Genomic DNA, 22,200 nt, shown 5'->3' with positions numbered 1-22,200 from the left:
CTGGGCTACACCAGCCGGACGAACGTCAGGGGCGAACAGGCTGGGCTACACCAGTCAGACGAACGTCTAGGACGAGCAGGCTGGGTTACACCAGCCAGACAAACTACAGGACAATCAGGCTGTGCTACACCAGCCAGACAAACGTCTAGGGCGAACAGGCTGGTCTACGCCAGCCAGACAAAACGCCTAGTTACGGACAAAACGAGCAACACCGGACGTACAAACAACTTGGACGAACAAGCAGGGCAACTCCGACCAGTCAAACGTCTGAAGAAGAACATGCCGGACGGCACTGGCTGACGCGAGGCAGCCGTTAACAATAAAGTGGTGGGCCTACCCCCCGGGGCACCGCCGCCACAAGGGGGTCCCCTGCCCGAGGCGAGAAGGGAGAAGGACAGGAAGGAAGCGTACACAGCCCAAGGCAAGAGCTCATCGGAGCGCCATGCCACGTGGGTGATGCCGACCTTGGCATGGACCCCTAGAGTCGGGCCCTAGGGACAAAGACAACTAAGAAAAGGAAAAGCCAACAAACTTTGTAAAATCTCTTTATGTATGTACCTTTACCTAAATAAAAATTATTATTATTATTATTATTATTATTATTATTATTATCATCGGTATAGCTTCTCTAGTGTGAAAAGTTCTTGTTATCCAACCTGTCCTTTTTCTTGCAGTTGTGACGGCTACTTTATTGTGTTCTTTAAAGGTAAGGTCTTCCGACATGAGTACACCCAGATCCTTTACATTGCCTTTTCGTTCTATGTTATGATTTGCCTGAGTTTTGTACATGGTTTCCGTTTTTATATTTTCATTTTTTCCATAGCGCATGAACTGGAACTTATCTTCGTTAAACACCATATTATTTTCTGTAGCCCATAGAAAGACCTGATCTACATCTGAATGGAGGTTTGCCGTGTCCTCTATGCTGCCTACTCTCATGAAGATCCTAGTGTCATCTGCAAAGGATGATACAGTGCTATAGGTTGTGTTCTTGTCTATGTCCGCTATGAGGATGAGAAAAAGTACTGGAACAAGCACAGTACCCTGGGGGACTGAGTTCTTCACGGTTGATGGGCTGGATTTTATTTTGTTGACTATTACACATTGGGTCCTGTTGGTCAGGAAATTGTAGATCCATCTGCCTATTTTTCCGGTAATTCCTTTTGAACGCATTTTATGTGCAATAACACCATGGTCACATTTATCAAAAGCTTTTGCGAAATCTATGTAAATTACATCAGCGTTTTGTTTGTCTTCCATAGCATCTAATGCCATATCATAGTGGTCTAGCAAGTGCGACAGGCAAGAGCGCCCTGTTCTGAAACCATATTGTCCTGGGTTATGGAGATGCTGTGATTCCATGTATTTTGTGATCTTACTTCTTAGCACTGTCTCAAAAATTTTTATGATGTGCCATGTTAGTGCTATCGATCTGTAATTTTTTGCCTCTGCCTTATTTCCTCCTTTATGAAGTGGTGCTATCTCTGCTGTTTTTAGTATATCAGGAATAACGCCAGTATCTAGGCTTTGTCTCCACAGAATGTGGAGGGTCTGCGATAGTGGTTTTTTACAGTTCTTGATGAATATGGAGTTCCAAGAATCCGGGCCTGGTGCAGAGTGCATAGGCATACTGTTTATGGCTTCTTCAAAATCCAGTGGGGATAGGGTAACGTCTGATATATGATTTGATGTTGGTATAATATCCATGAAAAATTGATTTGGGTTATCAATCTTTAGTGCGTTTAATGGCTCGCTGAAAACAGAGTCGTATTGCTTCCTCAGTAGCTCGCTTATTTCTTTGTTGTCATCGGTGAAAGTTCCATCTCCCTTTCGCAGGGGCCCGATACTAGATGTGGTTTTTTATCTTGATTTTGCATAGGAGAAAAAATATTTCGGATTTCTCTCTATTTCACTGATGGCTTTTTGCTCTCTTTGCCTCTCCTAGGTTTTGTATGATTTTTGTAGCTTGAGTTCAATTGTTTCTATTTCTCTACCTAACCTTCTTCGCAGTTCTTGAGATAGGGTGCGACTCTCAAGTTGTTCCACGATTCGTTTTCTGCGCCTATATAGGGAACGACGGTCCCGTTCCAATCTGTATCTCTTCCTCTTTTTTCTTAGGGGTATGCGGTTTGAACATATTTCTAGTGGTACTGAGCTTATTTTTTCCAGGCACTGGTTCAGGTTTGCATTTTCTAGCTGTTCTTCCCAGTTTATTTCTGTGAAGTCCTGGTTTATTTGCTCCCAGTTTATCTGTTTATTATTGAAGTTGAATTTGCTGAAATCTCCTCCACCGGGAATCTGGACTGGTTTTGAAGGTCTATTCCCCATGGTTGTCATAACTTCAATTAAGTTGTGATCTGAGTAACAGGTATTTGTAATCATTATGTTCCTGATCAATTCATCATTATTAGTGAAATGAGGTCCAGCGTGTTCTCCTTCCTAGTTGGTTCTACTATTTGCTGGTTTAAGGCAAACCTGTCGCACATCCGTAGCAGGTCATTTGCATGTGCCTGTTCATTTAGGCTACTTCCTGGTATTTTTTCTGATAGCACAGTGGTGCTAGGACGCAGCCGGCCAGGGCCAGGACGAAGCCCGCCCGTTTCGCCTCCCCCTCCTCGGGGGGCTCCTCGGGCGGCGACCACACATCCCAGAGGCCCACTGCCGGCATAGCGGCGGGTGGCACAGCGTCGCAGCCTTCACCCCTGTCGGCCGACGATTGGATGACGCTGCAGGCGCTCATTGTGCAGGCCCGGGGGCCCTCTCACCCCACAAGGGGGACTTCCGAGGCCGACCCTGCTGCGGCTGCCACAGCTGCCCTGCCCCCCTCCACTGACCGCCGCCCACGGGCCAGGGCCAGGGGGCATACGTCGAGGCGACGTGCAAGCTCCTCCAGTCCGTCCTTTTACGACGAGTCCCCTGAGGAGAGAGCGCCCCACACTTTTTCTAGCCCCTGGCCGGGCCATCTACGGGCGACCACGGGCTCCAGCATCCCACTCTTGGGCGTGCACGTCCCGCAAGCCCTCCGGGAGAAGGTCTGGGCAAACAAGTATGTCGACCTCGGGCAATTGCTTGCCTATGAGCGGGAATCAGGTTCTTTTGAGTCCCACTCCGCGACATCCCCTGACGCAAAGCAGCCTGGTAAGAAGCAGCCGCCCCTGACGCCGGACCAGTGGGCGCATGGCCTTGACATCTACGCCACTATCTACGTCGAGAAGCACCCAGCGGAGGCCCAGGCGCTGTTTACCTATGCGAGTTACGTGAAGACCATGAAGACGACCCTCAAAGGCGACTGGATGTGGTACGATCAGGCCTTCAGATGGGACAGGGAGAGGTCGGGCTGTTCATGGTTGGACTACAGGCTGGACTTGGAATTTCGCTCGGTGCAACGCATCGCCCAGGCCGCTGCTCAGCCGATGAGGCAGGAGGCAGGGCGACAGGCAGCACTTTCTCTCTCCAGCGCCCGGGCAGCTGGGCTACCCCCGGGCTACTGCTTCGCCTACCACTCGAGGGGACCCGGCTGCACTTTCACCTCATGTTCATTCAAGCACTACTGCCCACGCTGCCGAAGGAGGCACCCTGCCTACAACCCATGCCCTCCAGCTCGGCCTCGCGACGAACCCACACAGGAAAAGCGCCCACGTCGCCACCCGCAAGTTACGGCTTCGAGTAGCTAGGCTGGGCTCCTTCTGGTTACGACTCTCTCTATCTGGTCTAGGCGGGGCCCTCAGCCGCCTGTAGAAGAGCTTGCAGAACAGTACTATCGCGGTAGGCAGGTGCGAGAGTGACGTTTCCTTCCCAGTCGGTAGCGTAGTTGCTTGGCCACCCAGAGGTTTCCCTCGCGGCCAGCGGGCACTCGCCCTTCGGGGGGGGGGGGGGGGGTCCGGCCTGCTGGCCTGCGGGGTGGGGGTGCAGCGCCCGTCCCCAAGTGTTCCGCTGTCCGCAGCTACTACTTTGACTTTACAGACATTCTACTAGTAAGCCCTACCTTGTCAGGTAATTCCTTCCTTGGCGGCTCGGCCTCTGACCTGGGGTTATTTTCTTCTCCAAATACATATCAGGCTTCCCCAGTCACTATAATAATAATAATAATAATAATAATTTTTATTTAGGTAAGGTACATACATAAAGAGATTTTACAAAGTTTGTTGGCTTTATAGATAGAGCTAGTACATACAATGCCTAAAGCCACTATTACGCAAAGCGTTTTGGGCAGGAAAAACATTAATGACTAAAGCTTAAAACTAATGGGTAAAAAGAAAAGATGTGATGAGTACATATAAAAAATAGAGGTAAAAGAGGGGGGAACATTGTTGAAAAAGCAGCACAAATACAATTACAAATTATTACAGAAAATTACATTCAAACAGTGTTGATTTGAAAAACAAAAAAAACAAAAAACATACATAGGTTGACAACAGAGGGGTAAGGTGGGTTACATGGAATTTATTAGGTATAGCTTCGTTTTTAACTTAAACTGGTTGAGAGAGGTACAGTCTTTAACATGGTTGGGAAGGTCATTCCACATTCTGGGCCCCTTGATTTGTAGAGCATTTCTGGTTTGATTTAGTCGTACTCTAGGAATATCAAAACTGTATTTATTTCTGGTGTGGTGCTCATGGGTTCTGTTACAACCTTCAATGAAGCTTTTGAGATCAGGATTGGCATTATAGTTTAGCGTTTTATATATGTATAATACAAATGAGAGAATGTGCAGTGACTTAATGTCTAACATATTCAGAGATTTGAATAGGGGTACCGAGTGATGTCTGGGGCCAGAATTGGATATTGTCCTAATAGCAGCTTTATGTTGAGTAATTAGAGGACGTAAGTGATTTTGGGTAGTAGAGCCCCAAGCACAAATACCATAGTTGAGATATGGATAGATAAGGGAGTAATAGAGTGTCACCAGGGCAGGGCGTGGTACATAATATCTGGTCTTAGAAAGAATGCCCACAGTTTTTGAAACTTTTTTTGATATGTTTAGAATGTGTCCCTGGAAATTCAGCTTGTGGTCAATGAGAATGCCAAGGAATTTGCCATCTAATTTGTTACAAATTTGGGTATTGTTTATTTTGAGATTTATTTGATTAGAGGATTTATTGCCAAACAGAATATAGAAAGTTTTGTCAATGTTAAGGGTGAGTTTGTTGGCAGTTAGCCACAGATGGACTTTATTAAGCTCAGTATTTACTGTGGCATTCAGAGCAAGGGGATCAGGACTGGAGTAAATGAAGGTTGTGTCATCAGCAAATAGAATTGGTTTGAGGTGTTGGGAGGCATTTGGAAGGTCATTAATGTAGATGAGAAAGAGGAGAGGGCCAAGTATGCTGCCCTGGGGAACACCAATGTTGATGGGTAGTGTGGGAGAAATTGTATTATTCACAGAAACACATTGGAGCCTGTCAGTAAGGTAGGATTTGAGGTATTGTAGGGAGTGTCCTCTGACACCATAATGATGTAATTTAAGAAGAAGGTTTTGGTGGTTGACAGTATCGAAAGCTTTACGCAGGTCCACAAATAACCCAACAGGGAACTCATTTTGATCAAGAGCTGTATGAATCGAGTTAAGCATACTAATAAGTGCATCGTTAGTGCTTTTTTTGGGCCTGAAGCCATATTGGCAAGGGCTAAGTATATTGAGTTTGGCTAGATATGAGTAAAGCTGCTTATAGATAAGTTTTTCAAAAATTTTTGACAAGTTTGATATAGGTCTGTAGTTGTTAACATCTGTGAGATCACCACATTTGTGGACAGGCGTTACTCTCGCTTTTTTTTTAGAATATCTGGAAAGGTTTGGAGTTCAAGTGACTTGTTGAAGAGCAAAGCAATAGCAGGGGCTAAAGATCTGGAGGCTTTTTTGTAGATTAAAGTTGGTATCTCCTCAAGGGCACCAGACTTGGTTTTAAGGGAAAGGATTATCTCATTGACGTCAGTGGAATTAATAGGCTTTAGGTACAGAGACTGTGGATAGTTACCTGTAAGTTAGTCCTTAATGTCAGTACTGGAAGATGGAATATCATTAGCAAGGGATGAACCAATGGAAGAGAAGAACCTATTGAACTCAATAGCAGAATCAGAGGCTGAAAGCTGACCATCGTTATTAGACAGGAGTGTTGGTTTGTTATTTATAGACTTCTTTGATCCCAATATTTGTGAAATTGTTCTCCAAGTTTGTTTAATGTTGCTCTTTATTTGGGTAAATTTATCTTCGTAGTATTTAGTTTTGGCTCGTCTAATTATCTTAGATAGCAATAATGAGTAATTCTTTGAGAATTCTTTGGAGGCAATTCCTAACCTATACTTCTTCTCAAGGTCATGTTTTTTATTAATAGATTTAAGTATTCCCTTTGTAAGCCAGGGATTGTTAAGCCTTTTGGTTGTGACTTGTTTTGTAAGCATAGGACAGTGGGTATTATAAAGGCTAAGAGTTTTTTGAAGAAAAGATTGAACTGCTAGGTTGATGTCCTCTATGTTACCTAACTCGGACTCCCAGTTGACATTATCAGTAGCAGTTATAAAATTGTCTATAGCAGTTTCATTGTGTAGTCTAAAACGTATCTCTCTTGACTCAAGAGGTGGTTTGCTAATGTTAGTTAAGAGAAATGTGGGTTAATGGTCTGTAGTGCTATCGGTGATTATACCTGAAGTAAGCGGAGAGGTTATGTTTGTCCAGATGTGATCTAGAGTCGTGGCAGTGCTATCAGTGATTCTAGTAGGTCTAGTGATTAAGGGTATGAGGAAGCAGGAGTTCATACAGTTGAGGAAGCTAACAGCAGTAGGGTGTTCTGGCTCGCAGAGGTCAATATTAAAGTCCCCTGCAATAATTAGGTGGTTTTTGTTCAGTCTGTTATCAAGTATTAGATTTCTAAGGTTTGAGTTGAATTCGGACACATCAGTGTTAGGAATTCTATAAACTGCACCCACAGACAGGACAGACTCGGCACCCTTGACTCTGAAGCTGGCGAAGATATACTCCCCATAGCAGTCTCTAGTTCTAATTTCTTTTAAGCATGTTAGTTCTTGGTGGTAGTAAAGAGCAGTGCCACCACCTCTCTGAAGTTGACGACAGTTGTGATGTTTTATGTTTTCTGCCGCCTGATTATTCTCCAGCTAGGGTTTCCCTTATGTTATGTTGTTCACTTTGGTGTCCTGTTATACTTAGTATTAGATTTGTTACATTCGCCTCACTGCTAATTCTAGACATTAGGACATTAGGTTTCTGCAGAGTTGGTTACTAGGCTATAAGATTACGTTTTTACTACGGGTGTACAATTTAAGATGTTTCGTGTACTTTGCGTTAGCCACGGCTATGTTATACATTTGTTAAGTCCTATTTAAAAGCCTGTTTTACTTCTGCAGAATTATTTATCATGTCAATAAAATTACGCCCCCAAGGCTTGGTGTCTTCCTTCCCCTGATCAGAAATGTGCAGTGACTTAATGTCTAACATATTCAGAGATTTGAGTAGGGGTACCGAGTGATGTCTGGGGCCAGAATTGGATATTGTCCTTATAGCAGCTTTGTGTTGAGTAATTAGAGAACGTAAGTGATTTTGGGTAGTAGAGCCCCAAGCACAAATACCATAGTTGAGATATGGATAGATAAGGGAGTAATAGAGAGTCACCAGGGCAGGGCGTGGTACATAATATCTGATCTTAGAAAGAATGCCCACAGATACTTTACATGATACTTTATATGATGATACTTTACAAAACGCTTGTACTCTCTAGAGTGGAGTACTGCTGCACAATGACAGCCCCTTTCAAAGCTGGAAAAATTGCTGACCTGGAGAGCGTGCAGAGATCCTTTACTGCTAGAATCCACTCAGTAAAACATCTAAACTATTGGGACCGACTAAAGAGCCTAAATCTGTACTCCCTTGAGCGCAGGCGGGAGAGATACATAATAATTTACACGTGGAAAATATTAGAGGGGCTGGTCCCAAACCTGCACACAGAAATAACAGCACATGAGACCAGAAGACATGGCAGGATGTGCAGAATACCCCCGTCGAAAAGCAGAGGTGCAACAGGTACTCTGAGAGAGAACTCTATCAACATCAGAGGCCCGAGACTGTTCAACACGCTTCCGCTACACATAAGGGGCATAACTGGCAATCCCCTCACAGTGTTCAAGAGAGAATTGGATTAGCACCTCCAAAGGATACCTGATCAACCAGGCTGTGACTCATACGTCATGCTGCGAGCAGCCGCGTCCAACAGCCTGGTTGATCAGTCCAGCAACCAGGAGGCCTGGTCGACGACTGGGCTGCGGGGACGCTAAGCCCCGGAAGCACCTCAAGGTAAGGAGGTGTTGGGAGGCATTTGGAAGGTCATTAATGTAGATGTGAAAGAGGAGAGGGCCAAGTATGCTGCCCTGAGGAACACCGATGTTGATGGGTAGGGTGGGAGAAATTGAATTATTCACAGAAACATACTGGAGCCTGTCAGTAAGATAAGATTTGAGGTATTGCTGGGAGTGTCCTCTGACCCCATAATGATGTAATTTAAGAAGGTTTTGGTGGTTGACAGTGTCAAAAGCCTTACACAGGTCCACAAATAACCCAACAGGGAACTCATTTTTATCAAGTGCTGCATGAATCAAGTTAATCATACTAATAAGTGCATCGTTGGTGCTTTTTTTGAGTCTGAAGCCATATTGACATTAGCTAAGTATATTGTGTTTGGCTAGATAAGAGTAAAGCTGCCTGTAGATTAGTTTTTCAAATATTTTTGACAAGTTTGGCAGGATTGATATGGGTCTGTAGTTGTTAACATCTGTGAGATCACCACATTTGTGGACCGGGGTTACTCTCGCTTTTTTTTAGAATATCTGGAAAGGTTTGGAGTTCAAGTTAGAATTAAATATATGAATATAGTAAATAACATCAACGGCGCACAAGGAGAACCGCAGCAGAAGTAGTATGTCCAACTGTAAGCAATTGTGCTCAAAATAAGACTGGAATAAACTGTCGATTAAGAATAGCCGAGATTAAACAAGAAATTGTGTAATAAACCAATACTATCAAATTGCAAAGTTAATACAGCACAAAGCTTAGGCTGGGAAGGCCAAAGCCGCAAGATAATTGCACTCATAATAAAGAAACCTGGCGTTAACCGTAATAATATGAGCAGTATTAATAATACCAGATAATTTTTTTTTTTTACCAGGGACTGATATTAATTGATAAATCCAAGACGTGAAACGTTAAATTGTTAAATAATAAATTTAAAACATCGCCGAACAGGGGCGAACGGGAAATGACAAGAGTAAGGTCAAGCACAACATAGAAATCACTGTATAAATAGATGAATAAGTAAACGTCCCACACTGGGAGGAGGAAGTGAGCAGGGAAATCCTAACCTTAACATTAAACCAACATTAACGTAGCATATATAACAATCACCAGTGGTCAAAAAGGGGGCAAAATAGGGGACTTAACATAAACAATTGCTGCCAAATGTAGACTGCAAAATCCTGCCCCGGAACATCAGCAGCCGGAACACCGCAGCTGGAACACCTGCAGCTGGACATCGCAACTGGAGCATCAATATCTGCTGAAGATAAATGAATAGTGGCAACTGGGCACCAGGGAAACCTTCAGTGATAAGTAGAAGTCCCAATTCAAGTCAATTACGGACCATTAGAACCTGGGAGCTAACGTTAAAGGGAACGCGAGGAACGAACTAAAGCTACAGCTGAAGCTTTCCCCTGCCAAAAGGGCTAGGATGCTAGCAGCTGGAAACAACGAAACAGTAACAGCTGTAACGCCGACGGCTGGGACAGCGACAGCTATAAGAACGGTAGCTGGCACCTCAGCAGCCGGGCTCACCATAGCCCGTGCTACTTGCCCCACTCCTGTGCCAGGTAAGTTACGGGCTCACCATAGCCCGTGCTGCATGGAACTTGTTCTGAGTAGCTGAATCTATAACAACAACAACAACCTCAGCAGCTGCCGAAGATACGAAATTAGCAGCAGCGGGCCAAGGGGAGACTGCAGTAGTAAGGAAAGTGCGACTGCAAAACAAATTATGCTCAAAATAATGCTGGAATATAACTCGTTAGAGAAAACGGGATTAATACATGAAGCTGAAAATAATATACAATCAAATACAATAAACTGAAAAGGAATGGATAATAGGCACAACGTCAGCTGTGACGCTTCAGCTGGAACCCCGCCTGCTGGAACTTCGGGGGGCTGGAACGTCAGCAGGTGGAACCTCGAGAGCTGAAACGCCGTAGCATGGACATTAACAGATGGGACAGCATCAACTGGAACATCAGGAACAACTTCAGCCGGAGCATGGGAGCTGGTCTAACAACCGCTGGAACGTCAGCGGCTGGACCGTGTTCCACCTGAACAGCAGCACGCTGGAACAGCAACAGTTGCACCCACGGCAGCTGGAACACTGACTGCCGGGAACGTCAGCAGCCGGAACACCAACAGCAGCAGCGGCTGGACACCAAAACTAAGCAACAACGTAGTAAGAGAGCGGCGGCTCGGACACTAGGGCAGACAGCTGGACCGGCTGCAACAGCCCCAACAGAGCATCAGCCGCTAAAACACAGCGGAAGAGACATCTGAATAACATCGCCGGCTTAACTCATCACAGGAAGAACGTCGGCTTAACTCATCACAGGAAGAACGTCGGCTTAACTCGTCACAGGAAGAACGTCGGCTGGACATCAACCCGTGAACGAAGGCAGCGGCTATGACAACCTTCCAGGCTACACTCGGCAGACAAAACGTCTGGATAAACCAGCGGCCTGGGAAGCTGTTATGGTTTTGGTCAGACAAACAATCTTCGTCCACATGGTTTTATTCTCCACCAGTAACAACAACAAAAACATTATCAGTTACATGAAATATTATTAACAAGATCATAAACAAAAGAGCATCTGCTCCAAACATGCTACCTCCAACATCTGTAGTACTCAATCCCAACATTCCTCCCATTTTAAATAAACTATATCCCTACAGTAGCACTAGAAATATGTTCAAACCGCATACCCCTAAGAAAAAAGAGGAAGAGATGCAGATTGGAACGGGAACGTCGTTCCCTATATAGACGAAGAAAACGAATCGCGGAACAACTTGAGTCGCACCCTATCTCAAGAACGGCGAAGAAGGTTAGGTAAAGAAATAGAAACAATTGAGCGCAAGCTACAAGAATCATACAAAATCCAGGAGAGGCAAAGAGAGGAAAAGGCCATCAGTGAAATAGAGAGAAATCCGAAATATTTTTTCTCCTATGCAAAATCAAGATCAAAAACCACATCTAGTATCGGGCCCCTGCGAAAGGGAGATGGAACTTTCACCGATGACAACAAAGAAATGAGCGAGCTACTGAGGAAGCAGTACGACTCTGTTTTCAGTGAGCCATTAAACGCACTAAAGATTGATAACCCAAATGAATTTTTCATGGATATGATACCAACATCAAATCATATATCAGACGTCACCCTATCCCCACTGGATTTTGAAGAAGCCATAAACAGTATGCCTATGCACTCTGCACCAGGCCCGGATTCTTGGAACTCCATATTCACAAAGAACTGTAAAAAACCACTATCGCAGGCCCTCCACATTCTGTGGAGACAAAGCCTAGATACTGGCGTTATTCCTGATATACTAAAAACAGCAGAGATAGCACTGTAGCGAGTAGATTATCCCAATAATATACTCGCTCCAAATAGTGTTAATATTCCTGTCAACCTTTGGAGATGAATGAGGTGAGGCGTTGCCCGGGCAACACGGTGAGGTGTTGCCCGAGCAATATAAGCAGCGGTGTAGTGAACATTGGCTAGTTTACTTTCAAGTGTGGTCTAGAGCAGACACTTGCGAGATACTGTACCAACGCTCAGTGCGCTCAACTCACACCAACGTATCATCTGTGTACTTCTGTATATTCGACCAAATATATATATAGTATCTTAGTGTCTGTGTTTACTTGTCACCATACTTTACGTAACAATAGAACCGTTACAGCACCACTTCATAAAGGAGGAAATAAGGCAGAGGCAAAAAATTACAGACCGATAGCACAAACATCGCACATTATAAAAAATTTTGAGAGTGCGCTAAGAAGTAAGATCACAAAATACATGGAATCACAGCATCTCCATAACCCCGGACAACATGGTTTCAGAACAGGGCGCTCTTGCCTGTCGCAGTTGCTGGACCACTATGATATGGCATTAGATGCTATGGAAGACAAACAAAACGCTGATGTAATTTACACAGATTTCGCAAAAGCTTTTGATAAATGTGACCATGGCGTTATTGCACATAAAATGCGTTCAAAAGGAATTACCGGAAAAATAGGCAGATGGATCTACAATTTCCTGACCAACAGAACCCAATGTGTAATAGTCAACAAAATAAAATCCAGCCCATCAACCGTGAAGAGCTCAGTTCCCCAGGGTACTGTGCTTGCTCCAGTACTTTTTCTCATCCTCATATCGGACATAGACAAGAACACAACCTATAGCACTGTATCATCCTTTGCAGATGACACTAGGATCTTCATGAGAGTAGGCAACATAGAGGACACGGCAAACCTCCAGTCAGATGTAGATCAGGTCTTTCTATGGGCTACAGAAAATAATATGGTGTTTAACGAAGATAAGTTCCAGCTCATGCGCTATGGAAAAAATGAAAATATAAAAACGGAAACCACGTACAAAACTCAGGCAAATCATAACATAGAACGTAAAGGCAATGTAAAGGATCTGGGTGTACTCATGTCGGAAGACCTTACCTTTAAAGAACACAATAAAGTAGCCGTCACAACTGCAAGAAAAATGACAGGTTGGATAACAAGAACTTTTCACACTAGAGATGCTATACCGATGATGACACTTTTCAAAACGCTTGTGCTCTCTAGAGTGGAGTACTGCTGCACAATGACAGCCCCTTTCAAAGCTGGAGAAATTGCTGACCTGGAGAGCGTGCAGAGATCCTTCACTGCTAGAATCCACTCAGTAAAACACCTAAACTATTGGGACCGACTAAAGAGCCTAAATCTGTACTCCCTTGAGCGCAGGCGGGAGAGATACATAATAATTTACACGTGGAAAATATTAGAGGGGCTGGTCCCAAACCTGCACACAGAAATAACATCACATGAGACCAGAAGACATGGCAGGATGTGCAGAATACCCCCGTTAAAAAGCGGAGGTGCATCAGGTACTCTGAGAGAGAATTCTATCAACATCAGAGGCCCGAGACTGTTCAACTCCCTTCCGCTACACATAAGGGGCATAACTGGCAATCCCCTCACAGTGTTCAAGAGAGAACTGGATAAGCACCTCCAAAGGATACCTGATCAACCAGGCTGTGACTCATATGTCAGGCTGCGAGCAGCCGTGTCTAACAGCCTGGTTGATCAGTCCAGCAACCAGGAGGCCTGGTCGACGACCGGGCCGCGGGGACGCTAAGCCCCGGAAGCACCTCAAGGTAACCTCAAGGTAACAGGTTAAGTCTATCAGGCAGGCGTATGACTCTTCCTGATTTTCTCAACTGGGAGTCCTGACCTGTTACTTGTGGGAAACATTCTTTTGAATTACTCCTTGTAGAGTCCATAGGGTTAACTGTATCCCCATTACCCTCTACTGCCCCTTGCTCTGCCTCCCGGTCTCCTGCAGGTGCTGCTATCCCTTCATTATTAGGATGGATATCACTAGTTGCCCCCCCCACCCCCAACCTGAAGGGTCTTCAAAATTCCCTGTGAACCTTGGCATGCCTTTTCCAATTAATGTTCCCAAAACTCTGCACTTGCACAGTGAAGTTCCTGCGGCCCAGGACCTCCCTAATTTTCCCTTCCACCCAGGGCTTTCCACTTCCAAAATTCCTTGCATATACTGCATCCCCCTCATTAAACAACAATTCCTCTCCCTGAGCCACCTGACTGGCCAAGCTAGTTACCGATTTCTCTTTATTGGGATCTGTCTTTACTGCTTCCATGTGCACTTTAAAGTGTCTATTAAACAGTAATTCAGGAGATTTACCAGTAGTAGAATGAACAGTTTTCCTTTGATTATATAAAAATCTACAAAGCCTTGTATTAATAGTACCTTCCGTAAACCGCTTTAACCCTTCTTTCAAGGATCTCACTGCTAGACCATTTGAAGAAGGATTATAGGGGGCAGGTGTTACATGTTTAATACCATTTTTCCGAAAAAAAATCCTCCATTTCCACAAACAAAATAAGGAGCATTGTCTGAGACAATTATGTCTGGCAATCCAAAATTACAAAATGTTTTCCTTAGTAATTCACAAGTTACAGATGATGTGGTGGAATTACACACATGCACATCCAGAAATTTGATGTATGAATCCACCACCACTAGGTAATATTTATTATCCATAGGTCCCGCATAATCTACATGAAGTCTAGACCAGGGTTTTCCAGTGCATGGCCAAGAAAGTACTGGGGCCTGGGGTTTCTGATAATTCTTAAAGCAAATATGACAATTTTTTGTTACCTCAGCAATATCCTTGTCTATTTTTGGCCACCAAACCAAACTTCTAGCTTCTGCTTTCATAGCATTTATGCCATTATGGCCTACATGCAGCTGTTCCAAAATCTTACATCTCAGTTCCCCAGGCACCACCACTCTATTCCTATACAAGAGTACATCCTGGTGAATACTAAGGTCAGCCTTTACTGCAGCATACTCTGACAATAACAAATTATCATTCCAACCATATTTGACATTTTTCAACAACAGACTTAATTTAGGATCTCTACCGGTTGCCTTCCTAATAGTCTGGAAAGAAATATCCTCAAAAGACATAGATTCCACCAGGTTAACATACTCCACTGGAATACTGGAATTTAATTCTTCTGTCACAGGCAATCTACTTAATGCATCAGCTACTACATTATCCTTGCCTGGCTTAAACTCTAAATCATACTCAAACTGAGAGAGTAGTAATGCCCATCTTTGAATTCTAGCATTGGCATTAACTGGAATCTGCTTACCTCTGCCAAACAATCCTAGCAGGGGTTTATGATCTGTTCTAGCAAGAAATTTCCTCCCCAGCAGAAAATACCTCAGTTTTTTTTACAGCATATACCAAAGCTAAGGCTTCTTTATCTAACTGAGAATAATTCTGTTCCGCAGGAGATAATTTCTTGCTAGCAAATTATACTACTTTATCCTGACCATCTGTTATAAATAATATGTGTGTGGGCTTCTATGGGGGTCTGGTACTACTAAGGGGTAAGGGTAGTTAGAAGACAAGAGTATCAAATATGGGAGAGCTAAAAGGCCCGGCCCCCAAAATAAACTATCCACAGTAGTAATAACTTGCTACTAGACCATATATGTTAGTCTAAGGGTTGATCAATACACTCCCACACAGGAAGAAGGGATACTCTGTAATTCATGTACTTATTTATTAACCCCTTAACAACCCCCCATATACACTCACACCAATAACAATAATAATAATAACTTTACCACACTATCTTACGTTAAAAGCCTTGGTCCACATAGGCAGGATACAAGGTTTACACTAATAACAAGCTAGGGTAAAGTACTACTGGATAAGCACTGAAGCTGGATGCAGCTTAGGGTAGTGAGACCATGTGGTACCCTAATACAAAACACAACACTTAGGGTTACCCAAAACACTGGCAACTACTACCCCCAGGTCTCACCAATCGTTACTACCAGAGTAGGTACACTTAGAAATCATACAATACTTAACTTAATGGTACAGGAACTTAGGGTAAGGGAAATAAGTAAGAGGAGAAGGGAGGAGATTAGGGGTGCAGCCACAGAGTAGGTCTCGTCCGCACGAACACCAGCCAGAGAAGCACCTCCTAGCGACCAGCTAGGCCTCCCATGTCGTGGTGCCGGAAGGAGCCTAATTGATCGTGCAGCTAAGCACATTAAAGATCTTCCCCTATGCAACGTATTGTTACTTTACAAATGATTAGAAAGTATTAGTAAGCAAAGTTGGTGCCTATGTTATTATTTAATAATCAACCCCCGGCTCAGTCTTTAAATGCTCTTTGAGAAACAATAATAGTCTTACGTCTGGCAGGGAAGATACAAACAATTGCCGCTAGTGATGCACTCAACTGTACTACCAGAAAGTTTAATAGCTCAATTTTGACCTCTGGTTTCCACTGGAGAACCCAGGGTCGTAACACTCCTCCCCCCTTCAGAGAAAAAAAAATGTGACTACTAGAATAGTAGTCATATTTTTTTGTAAGAGTATACAGAGAATAAAAAGAAAAAACATATGACAAAAACAAAAAATCAATCAAAAACAATTTCTCTGCAAAAAAAAAAAAATACAAAGGAGTTCTCTGAAAGAAAAAAAACATACACAAAAAATAAAAGAACAGGGAAGTAAAGAAATTGGAAACGGAATATTTAATGTCACACGAGAACCTAAAAAAAAAATTAACTAAAGCATGACAGTTGGTAAATGGCTTTCTGTGGCTCAGATGAATGTTATTCAGACAACCGGGACAGAGCGTCGGCTATCACGTTGAGTCTGCCCGGTAGGTGGGTAATGGAAAGATTGAAGTCCTGTAGGTACAACGCCCACCTGAGGATGCATTTATTCTTACCCTTCATCTGAGTCAGGAAGACTAGTGGGTTATGGTCCTTGTACACTTCCACTATATTACCTGTGAGGTAAACTTCGAAATTTTTACATGTTAACACTAGCGCCAACGCCACTTTTTCTACCACTGAATAATTGCGTTGCGCCTTGTCGAATTTCACAGAGTAATAATATACTGGGTGTTCCACCTGATCATCCCCAGTTTGCAACAACACTGCACCAGCACCCGAGTCAGACGCGTCAACATGAATTTTAAACGGTCGGTCGAACCTTGGACTAGCAAGCACTGGGGCGGAAGCTAAGATCAATTTCAAATTTTTAAATGCCTCTGCACAGTCTGATGAGCACTTAAATTTAAGGGCTTTCCGCAACAAGTCTGTGAGAGGAGTGGCAACACTGGAAAAGTTCTGACAAAAACGTCGATAGTACGCACACATACCGATAAATCTTTGAACGTCCTTTTTAGACTTTAGTACTGGATACTCCAGAATGGCACTGATTTTATCTTGCCGAGGTAACACTTTTCCTTGGCCCACTTCATAACCGAGGTACGTCACTGTGCCTTGGCCAAAATGACACTTTTTAGCATTTAAGGTAAGATTTGCCCTTTTCAACATGGCAAACAACTGGCGTAACCTAACTATGTGGTCAGCCCAATTACTGTCAAACAGCACGATATCATCTAAATACGCCCGACAATTTGGCACCTTAGCGAGTAGAGAGTTCATGAGTCTCTGGAACGTGGCAGGAGCATTACGCAAGCCGAACGGTAACACTTGATACTCAAAAACACCCTCGGGTGTCACGAACGCAGTTAGTTGTTTAGCACGTTCAGTGAGTGGGATTTGATAATACCCCCTCGAGAGGTCAAATTTCGAGACGTACTTGGCATTTCCCAGCTCGTCGATGCAGTCCTCGAGGAGGGGCAGCAGATAGGCATCCACAATGGTCACCTTGTTGAGCTGCCGATAGTCGGTGCATAATCGCCAGGAGCCGTCTGGTTTGGGGACCAAAAGGCAGGGCGAGCACCAAGAGCCCTGGCTCGGCCGGATGAGGCCGTGCTGGAGCAAGAAGTCAACCTCCTTCCGTACGATGGCCTTCTTTTCTGGACTCATCCGATAGGGTTGAAGGCGAATGGGAGTGTAGTCCGTCAACTCGACATCATGGCAAATGGCATCAGTCTGGGTCGGGTCCTCCTTGAACAGACTGGAGAATTCATCAACCAACGACTGCACCTCTTCACGTTGGGCCATCTGCAAATGGGACAGTCCCTCCTCCACAGCATTCACAGAACTAGAATTATTGAAAATGAGATTAGTTGGGTCCCCAGAACAATCATCCCCTCTCTCACTGGAAATGGAAACATTGGTTAGTGCAATGGGCCTGGGGCCCTGGAACTTCTTCAGTCGATTTACATGTATGAGCATTACCTGGTTACGTTTGTCGGAGTGCCTCACTTTGTACGTGAGGTCCCCAGTCTTTTCTGTCACAATGTAGGGGCCTTCGTACTTGTGGGACATAGTGTTCCCTAGTCGAGGCTTTAATACCAGGACAGGGTCGCCAGGCTGAAATACCCGTAACTTAGATTTAGCATCGTTACATTCTTTCATCTTTTCTTGGGCCTTGCCAAGATACTTTAATGCAGCCGCCTTGCAGTCCTTGAGTCTCTGGTGGTGTTGCGCAAAGAAAGCCGAACCTTCGGTTAACGTTACGTTCCCTAACAGATTCTCCTGTAACATTTGCAAGGGTCCACGAACTTTATGGCCAAAGACTAACTCAAAAGGAGAACAACCCAGTGAACTTTGTAATCCCTCTCTAGCTGCAAACAAAACATACGGTAAATTCTCATCCCAGAAGGTGTGGGAACTCTCGCACGATGTCTTCAACATCTGCTTCAGAGTTAGATGGAAACGTTCAATTACCCCCTGACTCTGTGGATGGTATGGGCTGGAAACCTTATGAGTTATTCCATGTTCCTTACAAAATTGCTCAAAAATATCAGACTTAAAATTAGTACCATTGTCAGTTTGCACGACCCGAGGCAGTCCAAAAGTGGAAAAAAATTGCAACATACGAGCAACAACAGTTTTTGCTCGGATGTTCCTTACAGCAAAAGCCTCTGGGTAACGAGTACTGATACACATCATTGTGATTAGGTAAATATTACCAGACTTAGTTCTAGGTAATGGTCCAACACAGTCCATTACCACATGAGAAAATGGTTCCTCTGGCACGACAATAGGCTTTAGAGGAGCTTTAGGTGGAGTCTGGTTTGGTTTCCCAACCAGTTGACAAACAATACACGCATTACAAAATTTTGCCACATCGCTTTTCAGCTTGGGCCAGAAAAAATACTTTAAAATTTTGTGATACGTAATATTTATACCTTGATGTCCCCCCATAGGATCATCATGAGCAGCTGCCAAAACTCTTTCTCTATAGCAGGTCGGCAACATAACCTGGTGGACTACCTCCCACTCATTTGACAAGGGAGCACTCTGTGGTCTCCATTTTCTCATCAAAATCCGATCATTGTAGTAGTACCCAGTTGCTGCGTCTACAATTTCCTCCATAGAGACGGCTGTTTCATGACAATCTGCAAGAGTGGGGTCAGCTTTCTGTAACTCACTCAAGGAGGCATCTAGGCCTTGGTCAGATGCCATTGGCTGAGGCTCAACAGTGTTCTCCTCCACCTCCCCACTACTCTCGGTAGATGGCGGTGGCAGGCTCTCCACAATGTCCTCGGCCACGTCATCGAGTCGGGCCATGAATGTGTCCGCGAGGTCCACTTGGTTTTCACCACTCGGAAAGCTCCTCGTGACCTCGGGATTTACCACCTTGGCAAGCACAGGGCTGCCCTTACATTTAAGTCCCATAGACCTGGTCACCGCGCACGCAGGGTACACAACATTATCCTCTGCGGCGGGTGGATCCAGGCAAACCTTAGGGGTAGGCAACATAATAGGCAGTCTGGAGTCCCCTACCTTATCCCCTGCTAAATCATTACCAACTATTACATCAACATTAGGGAAAGGTAGGTATGAAGTGACTCCGACTGTACAAACACCCTTGTGGAAATCAGATTCCAGGGTAACCTTATGGAGGGGTACTGCTCGAGTATCACTAGTGACACCCTCGACCAGTACCACCTCTCCAGTGTCGAGAGTGTTGGCACCTTGCAACGCACTCTCTAAAATTAAAGTCTGGATGGCACCGGTGTCTCGGAAGATCACCACGTCCTTCCAGGAAGAACCCTCAGACAAAAGTAGTCTCTCTTTCGATAAGAATGGGGTAAGCAAATCCAACCACTGTGGGTTGGAGGTCTTACTCCCTAACCCTTCTGAAGGCCTCAAGCCCTGTGTCACAACTAGAGCATTGGGTCTTTTTTCCGGGTACAGTTGCCAACAATGGCTAATATTGTGGTTTGAACGATTACAGTGACCACAAAAACGTCGGGGAGAAGAGACATTACTAACAGAATTACCCTTCGGTTCACCCTTAGGTGCCGTGGGGCTAGACACTTTAACAGGGTTAGTTATGTCTGAAACAGAAGGTGCATTAGTTAAAGGGTTAGAATGAGCTGGTCTGGACTGGCTGTGGGTATAAGTTTTGCTACTCTGTGGGGTATAATTATTTTTATTAGGCCTTTTGCCCGCCAATTGGTAGTTTTCTGCCAACTTGGCCAAATCCCCTATTTTAGAATTTACCTCTACCCTTCCTCTAATGTACTGTGAAACATTCTCTGGCATAATATCTATAAAATGCTCCATTAAAACTAAGTTCCTGAGAGCCTCGTATGTTTCGGCTTTCGCCGAGCGAATCCATCTATCAAACAATCGAATTTGATCATTAACAAATTCAGTGAGCGGTTGGTTGTGAGTAGGCCTAAGGTTGCGATAAACTTGGCGGTGAGCTTCAGGAGTAATTTCATATGCCCGCAAAATACATTCCCTGACTTTATCATATTCAAAACACTCGTCGTCAGGCATGTTTATAAAAATATCTTGTGCTTTACCCCTAAGTCTTCCCTGTAGGATTTTCACCCACTCTTCCTTTGACCAGTTCATGGACATGGCCAATCTCTGAAAATGGTTGAAAAACCTTTCAGGGTCTGACTCGGAAAATTCAGGCAAATTATGCTTTTTCTCATAATTCCTGGGGTTTGAATCCCCGGCAGGTGGAGGTCCAGTGGCATTCGCTCTAATTCTAGCCTCCTCGGTTTTGAGTCTTTGCTCCTCTAATTTTATTTTTGCTAACTCTAAAGCTAATTCTCTATCCCTATGAGTTGCACTTTCTGCTTGGCTAGGCTGGCATAAAGGTGTATCACTTGCCAATAGTTCTTCATCAATACAATGTTGTAATATTTCATTCACCAAAGTCCACTTTTTATCCGTGTCATTTAATTCTAGGCCAAATTCCTTGCCTAACAATACTAAATTAGACTTTTTAAGTTTCTTTATCTCTACCACTGAAGGCTCCATTGCCAGTCTCTGCATTTCAGATGACATCACTAACAATTTTAGCTCCCAGCCAAAGAAAAAATTAAAAAATAAAAATTGGAAAAAAACAAAAATTTGCACGGCCCCTAACACAAGGCTACACTAACCTTAATTGTGAAGGGATCCAGCTGGGTGTCCAGTCAGTGCAAGAATGTCCTTTGCTAGATGAGCTGGACCCTAGGCTAACACACAACCGTTCTGCGGAAAACAAAAAATTTTAGTTTTGGCACTCAAGAATCTAATTTTTTACACTTATAATGTTCCTCCCGGACCGGCCAACCATTTGTTATAAATAATATGTGTGTGGGCTTCTATGGGGGTCTGGTACTACTAAGGGGTAAGGGTAGTTAGAAGACAAGAGTATTGTAGAGGTGACCCACGTGTTACAACAATAGTACAGTAATTCACCTGGAACTGTCGTCGTAGGGAGAGGAAGGGCTGGTAGGGTAGGTGGAGCAAGTCTAGGCTCCTCAGGAAGGGTAGGACAGAGGGAGTCAATGCCTCTTAGGGGTCCTATGGGCACATATCCTAAGTGCCAGTGGTGCCGGGCAGGCGTCGTCCGCGTTGGGTCACATGCAGTTCAAATCTGGCCCACTCGGCCTGCGCGGGCTGCCGCGCGGGTAGGCCATGCGCCGTCGTCGTCCACCAATCAGGGCACAGCCCTGCCTATACTGTAAAATGTCTCCTTGGCGGGCACTTTGAATGTGGTTCCCTCTACACTCCTCCCGTCCCTATAGAACAACGGGTATGTTGGAGGGAAAACGTTTCACTATATACAACATGTCTTTTTTGTAAAAAAGTCTATTTTCATGAATGGGTCCTATTACAATTATTACCCGTATTATCTTTGCACTATACACGAACTGTTTCAACATTGCATACACTACACTATTCCCTTTCCTTTTTTCTTTTTTTTTTCTTTTTTTTTTTTTTCCTGCTCTTATGGCTCACACCGAGGACATGCATACTCTGGTTTTGACCGTACACTTGCCAGAGTCACTCCCACGCAGACCCCATGGAACCACTCCGCGCACATATCGCATTGCACCATAAACTTTCCATCGTATGGTTGCCGACACACACAGTAAAGGTCCTTATATGGCCCTCCCACTG

Source organism: Procambarus clarkii, chromosome 32 (genome assembly GCF_040958095.1).
Source record: "Procambarus clarkii isolate CNS0578487 chromosome 32, FALCON_Pclarkii_2.0, whole genome shotgun sequence".
NCBI classification, from domain to species: domain Eukaryota; kingdom Metazoa; phylum Arthropoda; class Malacostraca; order Decapoda; family Cambaridae; genus Procambarus; species Procambarus clarkii.
The sequence above is the reverse complement of the archived record's forward strand: the minus strand, read 5'-3'. Positions refer to the sequence as shown.